At 36.5% G+C, this 13,907-nt stretch overlaps 1 long non-coding RNA gene across 1 annotated transcript in view; it reads right to left on the reverse strand.

Moving 5' to 3' along the window:
• The window catches only part of LOC149131168 (uncharacterized), a 24,390-nt gene extending 10,708 nt beyond the window's left edge, over positions 1–13,682 (reverse strand). The window contains exons 1-2 of the long non-coding RNA XR_016238294.1: positions 13,022–13,682; positions 6,763–6,991 (exon numbers count right to left, since the gene is read on the reverse strand). This is a non-coding gene — a long non-coding RNA (uncharacterized LOC149131168). The remainder of the gene's footprint in view (positions 1–6,762; positions 6,992–13,021) is intronic.
• Between the last annotated feature and the right edge of the window lie 225 nt (positions 13,683–13,907).

Below are 13,907 nucleotides of genomic sequence, written 5' to 3' on the forward strand. Positions count from 1 at the left end.
ATATATTACTATTTGTACATATGTCTTTGTATAGGTATGTACGTGTATGTATTACTACACGAGTTTCTGAGATGTCATTAATCGAACGTCTATAATTTATTAAGATATATGTGTCTAGTATTTATCGAGTCTCGTAGTAATACGTACCCTCCCTCTAAGTATCAAAACGATCGGAACGCATTAATTATGCGTATATTTAAGGAATACATCATTCATCTGATAAGATCAAATCTCTGGTTTGAAAGTTATACACACACTAACTGATATCACAAGATTGTAACACGATCGTTCACATTGAAAAAGAAACGAACAACAAGTACATAGCTAAAATTGGCAAGGGAATTACTCTTCGTATTTAATCAAACCATATCTTTGAAATCGGGCAGAGAGTGTTGCCATGTTGATATCGCATTTACGGATGCTGTCTACGAAGGATTGACGCTAGAGCTGCGAAATCCTGCAGGCTTCAATATCCACCCTTTTTATAAATATCAGCAATGCCACTAGCTTATCCGGTGAGAGAGCTTAGTATCTTATTTACAATGAACATGTTATTACGAAGGTTTCTGCTCGGTGGCATCACAGTAACATCTGATATAGCTTGAGGCAGATCCAGTTGGCTTCTGTTTAATCGTTTCCTAAGCCGGGATAAGTGTTTTATCACTTTGAGCCAGAGACAAAGGGATAATCTATGCAGTGGAAACTCCTCTCCTCACCTGCTGCAAAGAAATCTGACGTCCTTTCATTTACAGCGTAAGTGATCACCTAAATTTTTTTGGAATTAAGAAGGGATTATGTTTATCCTCACTAATGTCACAGCATCAGGCACGGATAACGTGTGGTTTATTAATATCCGAATTACGTCTTAGATAAGTTGATAAAAGCAAAATACAATAAATAATACCACGGAATGAAAACATGAGATACCGCGTGTGGTTAGCGCTCGGAATAACCTTTACGAAAGACAACTATCGCTGTCGTACCTCAGGATCTATCGATCTGGTTGGACATGTCTTCATGCCAAAATCGACTTCATGACAAATACAAGCCATTTGAACCAGTAGGTGGGGCATCGTAAGTTCACGGATCGGAGCGCTGTAATGCTATACAACGAAGAACCCGAACACGATATGCATTTTTTCTTGATAACGTCTAAAAGCTGCAGACATCCGCTATGCGCCGTTTCCCACTGCCTGCACTTGAACAAACTAGCTGGTTTCAAGTCTTCATCTATCTATCTATCTATCTATCTATCTATCTATCTATCTATCTATCTATTTATCTATCTATCTATCTACCTATCTACCTACCTACATACCTATCTATCTATCTATCTATCTATTTATCTATCTATCTATCTATCTATCTATCTATCTATCTATCTATCTATCTATCTATCTACCTATCTATCTATCTATCTACCTATCTCCCTCTCTATACATACATACTTACATACATATATATATACATACACAAGCACGCATGCACTTCACTATCAGAATGCTAGCGATTATATAATAAATAGCGTAGAGTACTGTAATTGACATATCGATTATTGAAATTCCCTGTATAAGATAGAACCGATAATTATCAATTGTGAGAGACTGGGGTTGAGAGATTCATCAAATCTAAAGTATAATCAGTGAGTATGAATCAAATACACCAAACTTTAATATTTATTTCATATCTTAACTCTTCAATTCAACAACAACAACAATAATAATAAAATGATGATGATGATGATATTAATAATAATAATAATAATAATAATAATAATAATAATAATAATAATAATAATAATAATAACAAAGATACTTTATAATCGATGTATCAATACCAACAGATGACAAAGTTTCTCTAAGAGAAACGGAAAAAAAAATTCAAAATAGAAAGATCTGGTAATAGAGGTTACTCGAACATGGAATCTAAGGACAAAAACAATTGCTATCGTAATAGGCGCATTAGGTATAATAAAAATATATTCAGACAAATCCATAACAAAATCATCAAGTGTAAACAATATATAGTAAATAACGCTACTGGGCACCGCACATATCCTACGTAAAACGCTTTCAATATTTGAAAAATAAGAGCATCACAACCATATGTGGTGACATGGAGATTAACAGTACATGATCTTGCAGGTGGGCCCCAGTTAGTATTTTCTTCAGGTCCAGTAGACCACCCCACTCAAAAGATTACTGAATAAGCGTTGATTCAGGATGTTGAACGAAACGCCCATATCAATTCTTCGAGAATAGATATTTCAAATATAACTTTAACATACCTCCGTATTTTTAGCCTCCATAACCTCGCTCGTGTTTTTCACAATCCATATTACCAACTCATCATCGGAAAAAATTTCATTGCCATATTTTTTTTTCGAAATTTCTAAACATTATTATTTCCATAGAACATCATCTTTCACCTTTCGCCTGTCAACCCCAACTCACAGATAAAGAGTTTTCTAATCTCACGAGAACATTACATTTAAAACGTTTCTCTTCTTAATATGACATTGTTATAACACACATGCAGCCCGGACACTTCCGGATCTTATGCAACAAAGCTCACTTTTACAGTGACTCATCTCCCAGCCCTCATATTCCGAATCTTACCTTCACGAATCTTTCAGTTCCACCCATCATCTTTTATACTAAGCACACATAAATATTTAAATTCCTACTCTCATCTTCGAATACGAACCTTAGCAGATCTCTATCTTCCCTACTCTCATCTCCCAAACAGAAGCTTCACACATCTTTATATTTCGGCCTTCATCTGCCAAACCTCATCTTCAATGAATCTTCATCTTAAAAAGACGAATTCCTATTGTATTCGAGTGTCTATTAGCTTAGCAAATGCAATATGTTTCTCTATTGATCCTTTGTTTGTTATACAAGATATTCACTTGCTTTAATGTTCGTCGGTCAACTGCACAATAATATTACATATGAACATTAACTGTGCATTGATTCATATTCAGATTTATATTCACTCCCCTTAATGTAAAATATTCTTAGAAATCGATCAACACGGCTTTCATCGATTTTTCTATTTCAAAGTGCATTTCAATATTGCAGACACGTGCAAACCAATAGATAAGTCTGTACAGTAACAAATATTGGCTCACATTCACTGGAGACGAATGACTACAAATTACAGATTCCTCTGTATGGAGAAATGTAGCAGGCGTGGGTTTCATGCATGTGCAGTTGTCATTTAAATGGTAGACTAGACTGGAATGGTTAGAGCTAGGAAATTATAACATTTATACACTCATATGAACATACAATATATGCCTGTTTATGTACGCATTTATCTGTCTATCTGTCTGTATGTTCATCTATTTGTCTGCCTGCCTGACTGTCTGTCTGTCGATCCATCTCTATACACATATATTTTTCTATCTGTCCGTCCGTCCGTCCGTCCGTCCGTCTGTTTGTCTGTCTGTCTGTCTATCTATTTATCTATCTATCTATCTATCTCTCTATCTATCCATGTAACTATGTATCCATCCATTTATTCATCTATCTATCCACCTATCTATCCATCTATCTTCATATAATGTCTGTGTGTGTGTGAGTGTATTTATTTGTACAAATTGAAAATAATGATCATAAACTAATAAATTCCTCCTGCATTTTATGCTGAATTGATGCCTGAGAATATTCTGCACAGATGTTGTCTGTAGATAGATATGTATGGTAAGAGGGTTGCTCCACTGTCAAATTGTCTATCTATCTATCTATCTATCTATCTATCTATCTATCTATCTATCTATCTATCTATATGTGTGTTCATAAATGCAATGTATTTATTGTTATCGATTTATTGGTTAGAAATATATGAAGTAATTTTCTAAAGTGGATATGTGTACAAATAAAAAAACAACAAGAACAAAAAACAAAGCAGTCAATACGTCAACACCTCATGTAACGTGTATATATACTTTAAGTTAACAAAATTAATTAATCCTACAGCTCTAACTCAGATTGCAATAGACACGACGTCTAGTACTCACAACTGTAAAGGGCAATGATGACGAATGCGTTGGCCGAATTCCGCTCGAAAGGCGGTTGAATGTTGGTCACCTGTGGATATATCAGGCATAATCTGTGAAATTCCAGAGGAAGTGGTGGTGGTGGTGGTGGGGGGGGGGGGGCTAGTCGATTACATCCACCCTACTACGCAACTGGTAATTTTTTATCGACCCTGAAAGGATGAAAGGCAATGTCGACCTAGGCAGAATTTGAACTCAGAACGTAAATAAAACAGACGAAATAGTGTTAAGCATTTCGCCCAGCTTGCTAATAATTCTTATTTCCTTATTGCCCACAAGGGGATATACAAAGAGGGGACAAACAAGGACAGACAAAGGGACTAAGTCGATTACAACGACTCCAGTGCGTAAGTGGTACTTAATTTATCGGCCCCGAAAAGATGAAAGGCAAAGTCGACCTCGGCGGAATTTGAACCTCAGAATGTAGCGTGCTAATATTTCTGCCAGCACACCGCTTTCAAAACGTCACATATTGAAGCAACATCCGTTATCACTATTCTGGGAGCCAGATTTAGTTTCCTAACTGTCGACATCATAATAATTTTCTCCTAAATGTTTTCATTCGATTATATGACCATCTGTCAGAATTTCAAAACCAACGCATCCGAAGATCTACGGTACTAACTACCAGTATTGCATATAAATTTGGTCCCATCACCATATTGAATCACATTTTGACGATCGTCATTTTCGTCTAACTGGCGAATTTCGAAGAATAGAAAAAGATCTACATTAAAATAATCGTTCATATTGAAGGCGGGTTGGTCTTCATGCGTGGTATTTTGATGGAAAAGGTAAAGAAGCAATAGTGCTTAACCAACTGGAATCGCAGTTAACATTTATTGACATACCTATATCACTTTTTTGCTCATTAGCGTTATATCTATCTATCATTTATCTATTTGTCTTTCTGTCTGTGTGTGTGTGTCTGTCTGTCTGTCTCTTTCTATCTCTCTCCATCTATCTATCTATTTGTCTGCCTCCCTGTGTATGTATGCATGTATGTATGTATGTATGTATGTATCTATATATCTATCTATCTGTACATATATATGTGTGTGTGTGTGTGTGTATGTGTTTCTTTCTGTATGTGTGTCTGTATGTGATTGTGTTTTCTGTCTGCGTGTATGTGTATGTGTGTATGCGTTTGTATGCGTTTGTATGTGTGCGGGTGTGCGTGTGTGTTAGTGTGCGTGTGTGTGTGTGTAATTTTAGGTATTTTACAAAATTTCTCACACAATCCCACAAAAATTGTAGAAATAACTCGCATGCACTTACCTCGAACTTAGATCCACTTCATTTCTAAGCTAACTTCTTGAACAGACAAACCTATCTTTTAATCAATTAATCGCTCTCCAGCACCATATCTTTCCGTGCATAACTGCATGTATATTGGCGCACATGTTAGTATTCTTAATTCAGCATGAGTCTGCGTCCATGTGCGCTAATGTGCGGCATATATAATTCACATATATACACTTTAACAAATGTGCACCGGTTAATATTAAATGAATGAATAATTGTATTCATAATATACAGCAGAATATCACGCCCCCACAGATTCATGTTCTAAATGTCTTCCTGCAAAATTGCTTCGCATCTATCTATCTATCTATCTATCTATCTATCTATCTATCGGTGTATCTGTCTGCCTGGCTGTGTATCTGTTTATCTATTTATCAATGTGTGTGTATTTGTTTGCGTCTCTCTGTCTCTCTGTCTTCTCTTGCTCTCTACTTCTTCTCTCTCCTCCCCCCATATATATATATATATATATATATATATATATATATATATATATATATATATATATATATATATATATATATATATATATATATATATATATATATGTATGTATGTATGTATGTATACATAGAACATACATAAATATATAAATATTTAAATAGTAGCAAAGCTACAGAAAGTGTGAGATAGACAAAATGTGTTGCAAGGAGAGGAAGTGATATATATATAGAGAGATAGAGAGACTGAGAGTAGGAGGGAGACAGAGGGTGGGAGGGAGAGTGAGAGAAGGGGCTAACTGATAAGCTATAGAAACGGAGTGTATGAAAACATTTCATTATTGTTTTATAAATTAACTTGAATATTCTTAATAAATAATCCCGGTTCTTATTATTGATTAACCATAGACTCTACGCAAATATATACAAAATACGTGGAGACATGTTTGTTTATGAATGTGTGAGCGTATGCATCTAACACGTCAGCCATGCAGTAAAACATGTTCAAAACTGCCAATGGCTGTTTTCTTTTCGTATGTCTTGTTCTTTGTATGTTATTTAAGTTTTGTTAATAACATTGTTGATGAAATACAAAAATACGTGTTTAAAAATCAAACAAAAATAAGCATTATAAATCTTCGGCTATTAAAACCATGTCAATAAATTATTCTGAAAAGAATACATGACGGAGTGAGCAAATAAAACAGAGGGGAAAAATAATATGTGGATAGTAAACAAAATGGCCGCATAATACGCCATCATGACATAATTAGTACTTCTTTTTCTTTTGTAAGCTCGTTTTCTGTCTATCTGCTTGTCAGGCTGATCTTCTCACACGATGTACATCGCTCCCTCTCTCACTGTATGTCACAGGCACACACTGACATACACACAGACACTGACGCACGTGCAGATGTGTAAATATACATGCAGCTAGACTCTTTTGTAACTTACATGTTGTAAATCTCTGTTACGTGTCATTAATTTCTTTCCGTTCGACTTTTCTCTGAAGAAGAACCGTTTCCGAAACGCTGAACTTTTATGCTTTGCAAGAAGTCCACCGTACTCTGTTTTTTTTTGTTTTATTAAACAAGTGTTGCTCATGAAGACGACCAGCAGTCTCTTCACTGCCTGTTTGACGCTCGGGAAGGTGAGAAAGTCTTTTACTTTTCGAACCTAAGCTCTACAACAGAAAGGAACAAGAAGAAATGAAAAGAGAAAGAATAAATAAAAAAAACTTGTGGATTCGGCTGTCAATCATAGACAGATAGATAGATAAATAGAGAGATAGATAAATAGATAGATAAATAGATAGATATATAAATAGATAGATAGATAAATAGATAGATAGATAGATAGTTAGATACATGCATATATGCATCTATTTCACAAGTAAGGACCAATTACACTTAAATGAATGTTATCGCACTCCCTCCTTTTTTCTTGACATTTGTCAACACATCGCATACACACGAACACTAGCGTGCGCATATGCGTTTGCGAACAGATACACTGACATACACACATGTAGTAAAGCGTATGGAGATATCAAGTAGAGAATAAAAAGGTTTTATATTTGCATCAAGTTCGGAATATTTAGTCACATCACAATTAAATGCAAACACAGTTACGCACGTACGCATACATCTAGAATTGCATACAAACACAGACACGCGCACACACATATGAGTATAAGTATATCTGCATGTGTATGTGCATGTTTATGTCGTGTATGTATGAGTTCCTCTTTCGTACGTTTATTTCTTTTAAATCATTCTCATCCCATTGTACTCACTCTGTCTCTGTCTGTCTCTTTCTCATTCTTTCTCTCAATTTTTCTCCCTGTGTCTCTCTCATTCTCTCCCCCCTCTCTCATTATCTCCCCCCTATCTCTCTCTCTCTCTCTCTCTCTCTCTCTCTCTCAGTGTCCCTTTTTCCATTCACCGTTAATGGCGAATGGAGAGTGTTTCAATGTTTGTTTGTATTTCATTGCAAGCCCCATCACACCTTGCGCATATAATCTTTCTCTCTGTCTAATTCTTACATTGAATTCCCACCTCTCTCTCTGTTTCTCTTCCTATTCTTCTCACTCTTTCTCCCTACCTATTTTCCGTTTACCCCCTCTCTCTCCCTCCTCCTTTGTTTCTAATTATCTCTTTATCTCACCGCGTCTCTCTCACTCTCTCTTCTATCAACAATTTTCTTTGTGTTCTATCTCCCACACCTAAGCACACCCTCTCTTTCACTCACCATCACCATTAGGCGCTATATTTATCACTTTTCTCTCTTTTACCCTTCCCTACCCCTCTCTCTATTTATCTATCTCCCATGCTCTTTGTCCCACGAACCCATCTTTCTCTTCCTTTGTTTCTTTTCCCCACATCCACACTCATATTTCTTTCAATCTTCAAACCCTGCTTTTCGCAAGCTCACTTCTTCCTCTCCTCCTCTCTCATGTCCTCATTCTCTATTTATTATCTCTTATATCTTCCTACATTCTCCCAGATCTCATCTGGACCCAACCCAATTTCCTTACTCCACCAACAACATCTTATTCTATTGCTTTAAGAATTCAATTCCAGTTCTGATTTTATTACCCACTAAATGAACCGCCCATAAATTCCATCTAACGAGACAGCGAACGCCTTACCGACTCATACGACCTGCTAGAAACAGCAGTATGTATTTCTGAAACCTTATAGCATTATCATAGAGGAGGGAATCTTGAATATTTATTTTATTCTTGTAGAAGAGAATGGGCTGAAAGGAATAAAAGTTCGGATCCAATGCGTTGCGGTGGTCACTTTAACTCCAAGTATTCAATCTCTGCTCGAGGAGTTATTCTAGTGTTGATTATTCTAATCTCTGCCCTAGAATTTCTTTTCGAGATCAGTAAATGGTGATATAATCAGCCGAGTACCATGGGGCAGAGGATTTTCTCCTTTTCACCTTCTCGTTATCGCTTTCTTCCTCGACCTTCCCATATGTCTATATAGCTCCGTTTGTTTATTCAAGAAATCAATTTTGAAAGATATCGCTTCCATCAGATACCTGAGATATACATTAGTGCAAAGAGGGAGAGAGAGAGGGGGGAGGAGACGTAGGGGGAGAAAGCTAACACGCAAATATTTTGAAGAACGTGCACGTGGACTTTCATGAATGCTACTGCAAACATGGAATGCCCTACAACCTGTTGCTGCATGGTCTGGTAGTCCGTGAAATAAACTGGCAACCCCCAAAACATCTCATATGTCATACGGACTGGGCAAATTCTTTGCTGTGACATCCTCTTGATCTTAACGAACGGAGGTAGCAGGATCTCACCGAAATTTCCATTAACTCACTCCGTAAACGTCCTCAAGCAATCAATCCGTTCGTTAGCTGATATTCATCTTCGAACCCAGCCTATCACTCTTTGAAAATAAAATATTTGTAAAAGAGAAACAGACTGTGGCACACATATTCAGAATACTTTCGAAAATCCTTTCCTACTCTAGGCACAAGACCCGAAATTTTGGGGGTAGGGGCCATTCGATTAGATCAACCCCAGTACGCAACTGGTACTTAATTTATCGACATCAAAACGTTGAAAGACAAAGTTGACCTCGGCGGGATTTGAACGCAGAACGAAATACCGCTAAGCATTTCGTCCGGCGTGCTAACGTCTCTGTCATCTCGTCGCCTTAATACATCTGAAAATCAACAAATATATAATCGGTTAAGCGTGTGTGTGTATGTGTGTGTGCTCGGGGATTTCTTATTCATGTATAGTATATTAATTTCAAATCTCAGCACAAGGTCTGCAGTTTCGTGAGAGGTGTTCAGTTCATTTAATCGATAACAGTGCTCAACTGATAATAATTTTATCAAAGGAGGCGAGCTGGAAGAAACGTTAGCACGCCGGGCGAAATGCTAAGCGGTATTTCGTATGTCTTTACGTTCTGAGTTCAAATTCCGCCCAGGTCGCTTTTGCCTTTCATCTTTTCAGAGTCGATAAATTAAATACTAGTTGCGTACTGGCTCCTTCCCCAATATTGTTGGGCCTTGTGCTTCAAGTAGAAACTGATATTTATTTTATCGACCCCGAAAGGATAAAAGGCAAAGACGTTCTCTGTGAAATTTGAACGCAGAACGTGTAAACAAATAAAATGCCGCCTCATTTATGTCTAGTATATTTTGCCTGTGTACAGAACGTTACACTTGTACAATACAATCTACACGCATGTTTACATACATTCATAAACTGAGATAAATCTACTATCATATACACGTCAACATATATACACTACAAACACATATCTAGTGATATACATACACACCCCCGCATACAACTACACATATAGATTCTTCATATACAGATAGATGCTTCAGTTCTTGAACACTTACAGCCCCACACCAACACATCCATTACTGATGTACATATGTCAAAGCTTATATTTGGTAGCAGTTATAGCCATGTTAAATAAAAAGATAGCAATAAAATAGATATTATCTTTTTTTAAATTAATCAAATTTCATGAGTATTTATAATTATTTAATTAAATAATTGGATTATTTATCGAGAAATTTATGTGGTTCAGTAAAACATAAAATATATTCATAAAAATAGCTTTCTTATGTCCTATAATATTTTATTTATAAATCGACTCCCGTGCTGCAGAAATCAATTCTGATATTTATATATTCGCTAGAGTCATTAGAGTGTCGGAATTAGCGTCTTGCATTATTTTTTCCTGTCTGTGGCGCTCTGAGTTCAACCCCATCGAGGCTATGTTAACAAAAAAAAAAAAAGCCTTTTGGGTCAATAAAATAAAATATCTGAGCATATCGAACCCGTCTGCTTTCAAATCCATTGCGCGAAGGAAATAATAGACTAATGTTTGTTCGACGCATTCATGTTTCCGGTAACTGGTCATCTTGTTTAATACACGCGTTGCTTGCGCTTAAGAAAGTATAATACAGACACAGAGAGAGAGAGAGAGACACACACACACACACACACACACACACACACACAAAGAATTGTGTGCTCTGTGCAGTGGAAACCACATTTACATATGAGTTTAACGCTACTTAATATGCAAATGATGCACGATAAAACGCGGAAGAGATTATTGTAAATATTAACTTGTAATGAATGTGATTATTAGCTGAAGATGTGTGACGTTGATGAAACGTATTTTCATAAATATTTTCAAATTTCGTCATTTGATAAGTAATCGTATGATTTGGGGACAAATGTGTTGAAATTCCTAATGGTTAATTTCGATTTAATAGACTCTGTAACTCTTCTGACATAATTTGAATAGGATTAAGATACGGAATCCGAGGTAGATGGCGAGTGTCTGCCTAGCAATGATGGTACATGGTAAACATCAATACACACACCCATCGACACACACACACACACAAACACACGCAAACACGCACACACGCAAATATATATATAATATATATATATATAACGGAGAAATTGTACAAAATGTATAAATAGATGATGAGTAAAGCACGGGCAGAGTTTCGATTACCTGTTGTTATCCGAAGATTTATTGCAGGAACTTCGTCTTGGGAGACGGAAAGAGGAAGAGAGGTGGTTAGAGAAGTAGGTAGAGTGAGGTTGAGAGAGAGAGAGAGAGAGAGAGAGAGAGAGAGGTGGGGGGGAAGAGGAGACTATCTACATGCAAAAGAATACACATAAAGTGTGATAGGAAATACAAATAACATTATTAACATGAAGACGAAATTAAGTCATACATATACATTCAATAGAGAGCCATTCTATTCCTAGGATGGGGTAGTTATTTTGTCGACGCGAAGGGAGGTAATGTGGGCCAGGAAAACAGTTGCCATGCAATGAAATGATCGGTCTCAAACTAGTTTTCACTTTATTTTCTCTGCAACATTATATTTTATTCTTGATTGTATTCTTTAGTTTGTCTGATTTTTTTTTTCGCCTATAATCTGACTTTTAGATTGAATAGAAATTTACTGACAACTTGTCCCTTTTATTTTCTTTTGTCTATATTTTTATTTCTGCGATTTGCATTTTACATTTTGCTTGTAGATGTATCTTGTCTGTCACTATTTCTATGGTTTTAGTTTATTTTTCTGTGAACTGCTGGGAAGGACACACCTCTCTGGGAATACATTATGAGACTGAGTGAAATGGCGAGGCGATCTAACGAAAAACGCAATTAAGTGATCACCTGATAACGGGAATTCTATACCTTGGATGTTGGATAATTATTGTACAAAGTGTCAGCTATGGACTACAGGTATAAGAATGCGTCGAAACGGTTGTAGTGAGTTTAAATAAAGAATACCGTTAATTCTTTTTGTTTTTCATTTGTCTATACGTAGATACATACACATTCACAAATATCACTATGTAGGCATATGTGTATGTGCTGGTGCATTTTCGCAAGATCGCGTGTGTTGCACACGCGCACACGCACCCATACACACACACGCCGACACAAGCACACACATCCTATCTCTCTCCCTCTCTCTCTCACTACAAAGTGCGTTTAAGAGCCGTATGTATGCGTACCAGTGCATAGATTTATATGTTCCTAGAAGACTATTCCTGAGACCTATGTAGATACCAACTTAATCAAGAAATATTTCAAACTTTACGAAAAATGAAAACAGTAGTTTAAAGGGCAGGCGCAGATGAATATTTTAGTCAGAGAATAAGTTTACATAAACAACGAGATAAAATCCGTCTCTGCAAACATTTACGAGAAAGCAATGTCCAATAAGCCTCCAAATTTACAACGAGTTGGATGTAAGCTTGTAGGAGATATGGAATTCACGGTTTCACCGATTAATAAAATCCCGGAATTTTACGATGAAATTAAGAGACGTTGCAATTCCAGTCATTAACTGATACGCATTCAAACACAGATTTGACTTCTCATTTTAGAATTGGCAAAAATATATTCAATAGAAGGTTCCATGGATACAAGTGCTTCTTTATTCATCACTCTCATATCTGCAATGATTATATACCTAAATCACTTTCTCTTGATATTTCTCCTAAATCTCTTACGTACCTCAATATGGGCATATATATATATATATATATATATATATATATATATATATATATATATATATGTACTCGACAAACCGGTGTTTTGTGATGTTACACTATTTATTTTTCTCACGGCTGTTTAGAAATTTTGAAGACGATTATAACTGCAATACTTACATAGTGGATAAGCACTTCGCCCGATAAATGTCTATTAATACATAGAAGGGAAATAATATTTTCTTTAAGGCGGCGAGCTGGCAGAATCGTTAGCACGCCGGGCGAAATGGTTAGCTTTATTTCTGCTGTGTTCACGTTCTGAGTTCCAATTCCGCTGAGGTCGACTTAGCCTTTCATCTATTCGGGGTCGATAAATTGAGCACCAGTTGCGTACTGTGGTCAATCTAATAAACTACCCCCTCCCCAAAATGCTCGGGCTTTCTTCCTGGAATACGAAAGAATAATTTCTATATTATACAGTCAGTTGCATGCTTTTGTCAGCATGTTCTTTTCTTCCCAAATTAAACTTTCAATCTATCCTCTCCAACACTAAACTCTCATCTCTTTCACTTCTACCGCCAGTCACTATGTGTGTGTATATGTATATGCATGTATATATATACAAATGTATATTTATATAGGAGTGGCTGTGTGGTAAGAAGCATGATTCCCGACCACAAACGTTCCGGGTTCAGTCCCACTGCGTGGCACATTCTGCGAGTGTCTTCTGCTATAGACACTGGCCGGCCAAAACCATTTGAGTGGATTTGGGGGACAGAAACTAAGAGAGGTCCGTCGTATACACACACAGACACACACACACACACAGAGAGAAACAAACCCTCACAACTACACACACGCACGCACAGAGAAACACGCATATATATATGAATATGTCTCTCTCTCTCTCTCTCTCTCTCTCTCTCTCTCTCTCTCTATATATATATATATATATATATATATGTGTGTGTGTGTGTATGTAATGGCGTGTGTGCGCATACAATATATCCATAATACATCTTTAAACCGTCCACGTTTCCACACTTGAAATTGTAAATTTATTTGA

This window comes from Octopus bimaculoides, chromosome 24 (assembly GCF_046866305.1).
Source record: "Octopus bimaculoides isolate indiv1 chromosome 24, ASM4686630v1, whole genome shotgun sequence".
In the NCBI taxonomy this organism is placed as follows: Eukaryota; Metazoa; Mollusca; class Cephalopoda; order Octopoda; family Octopodidae; genus Octopus; species Octopus bimaculoides.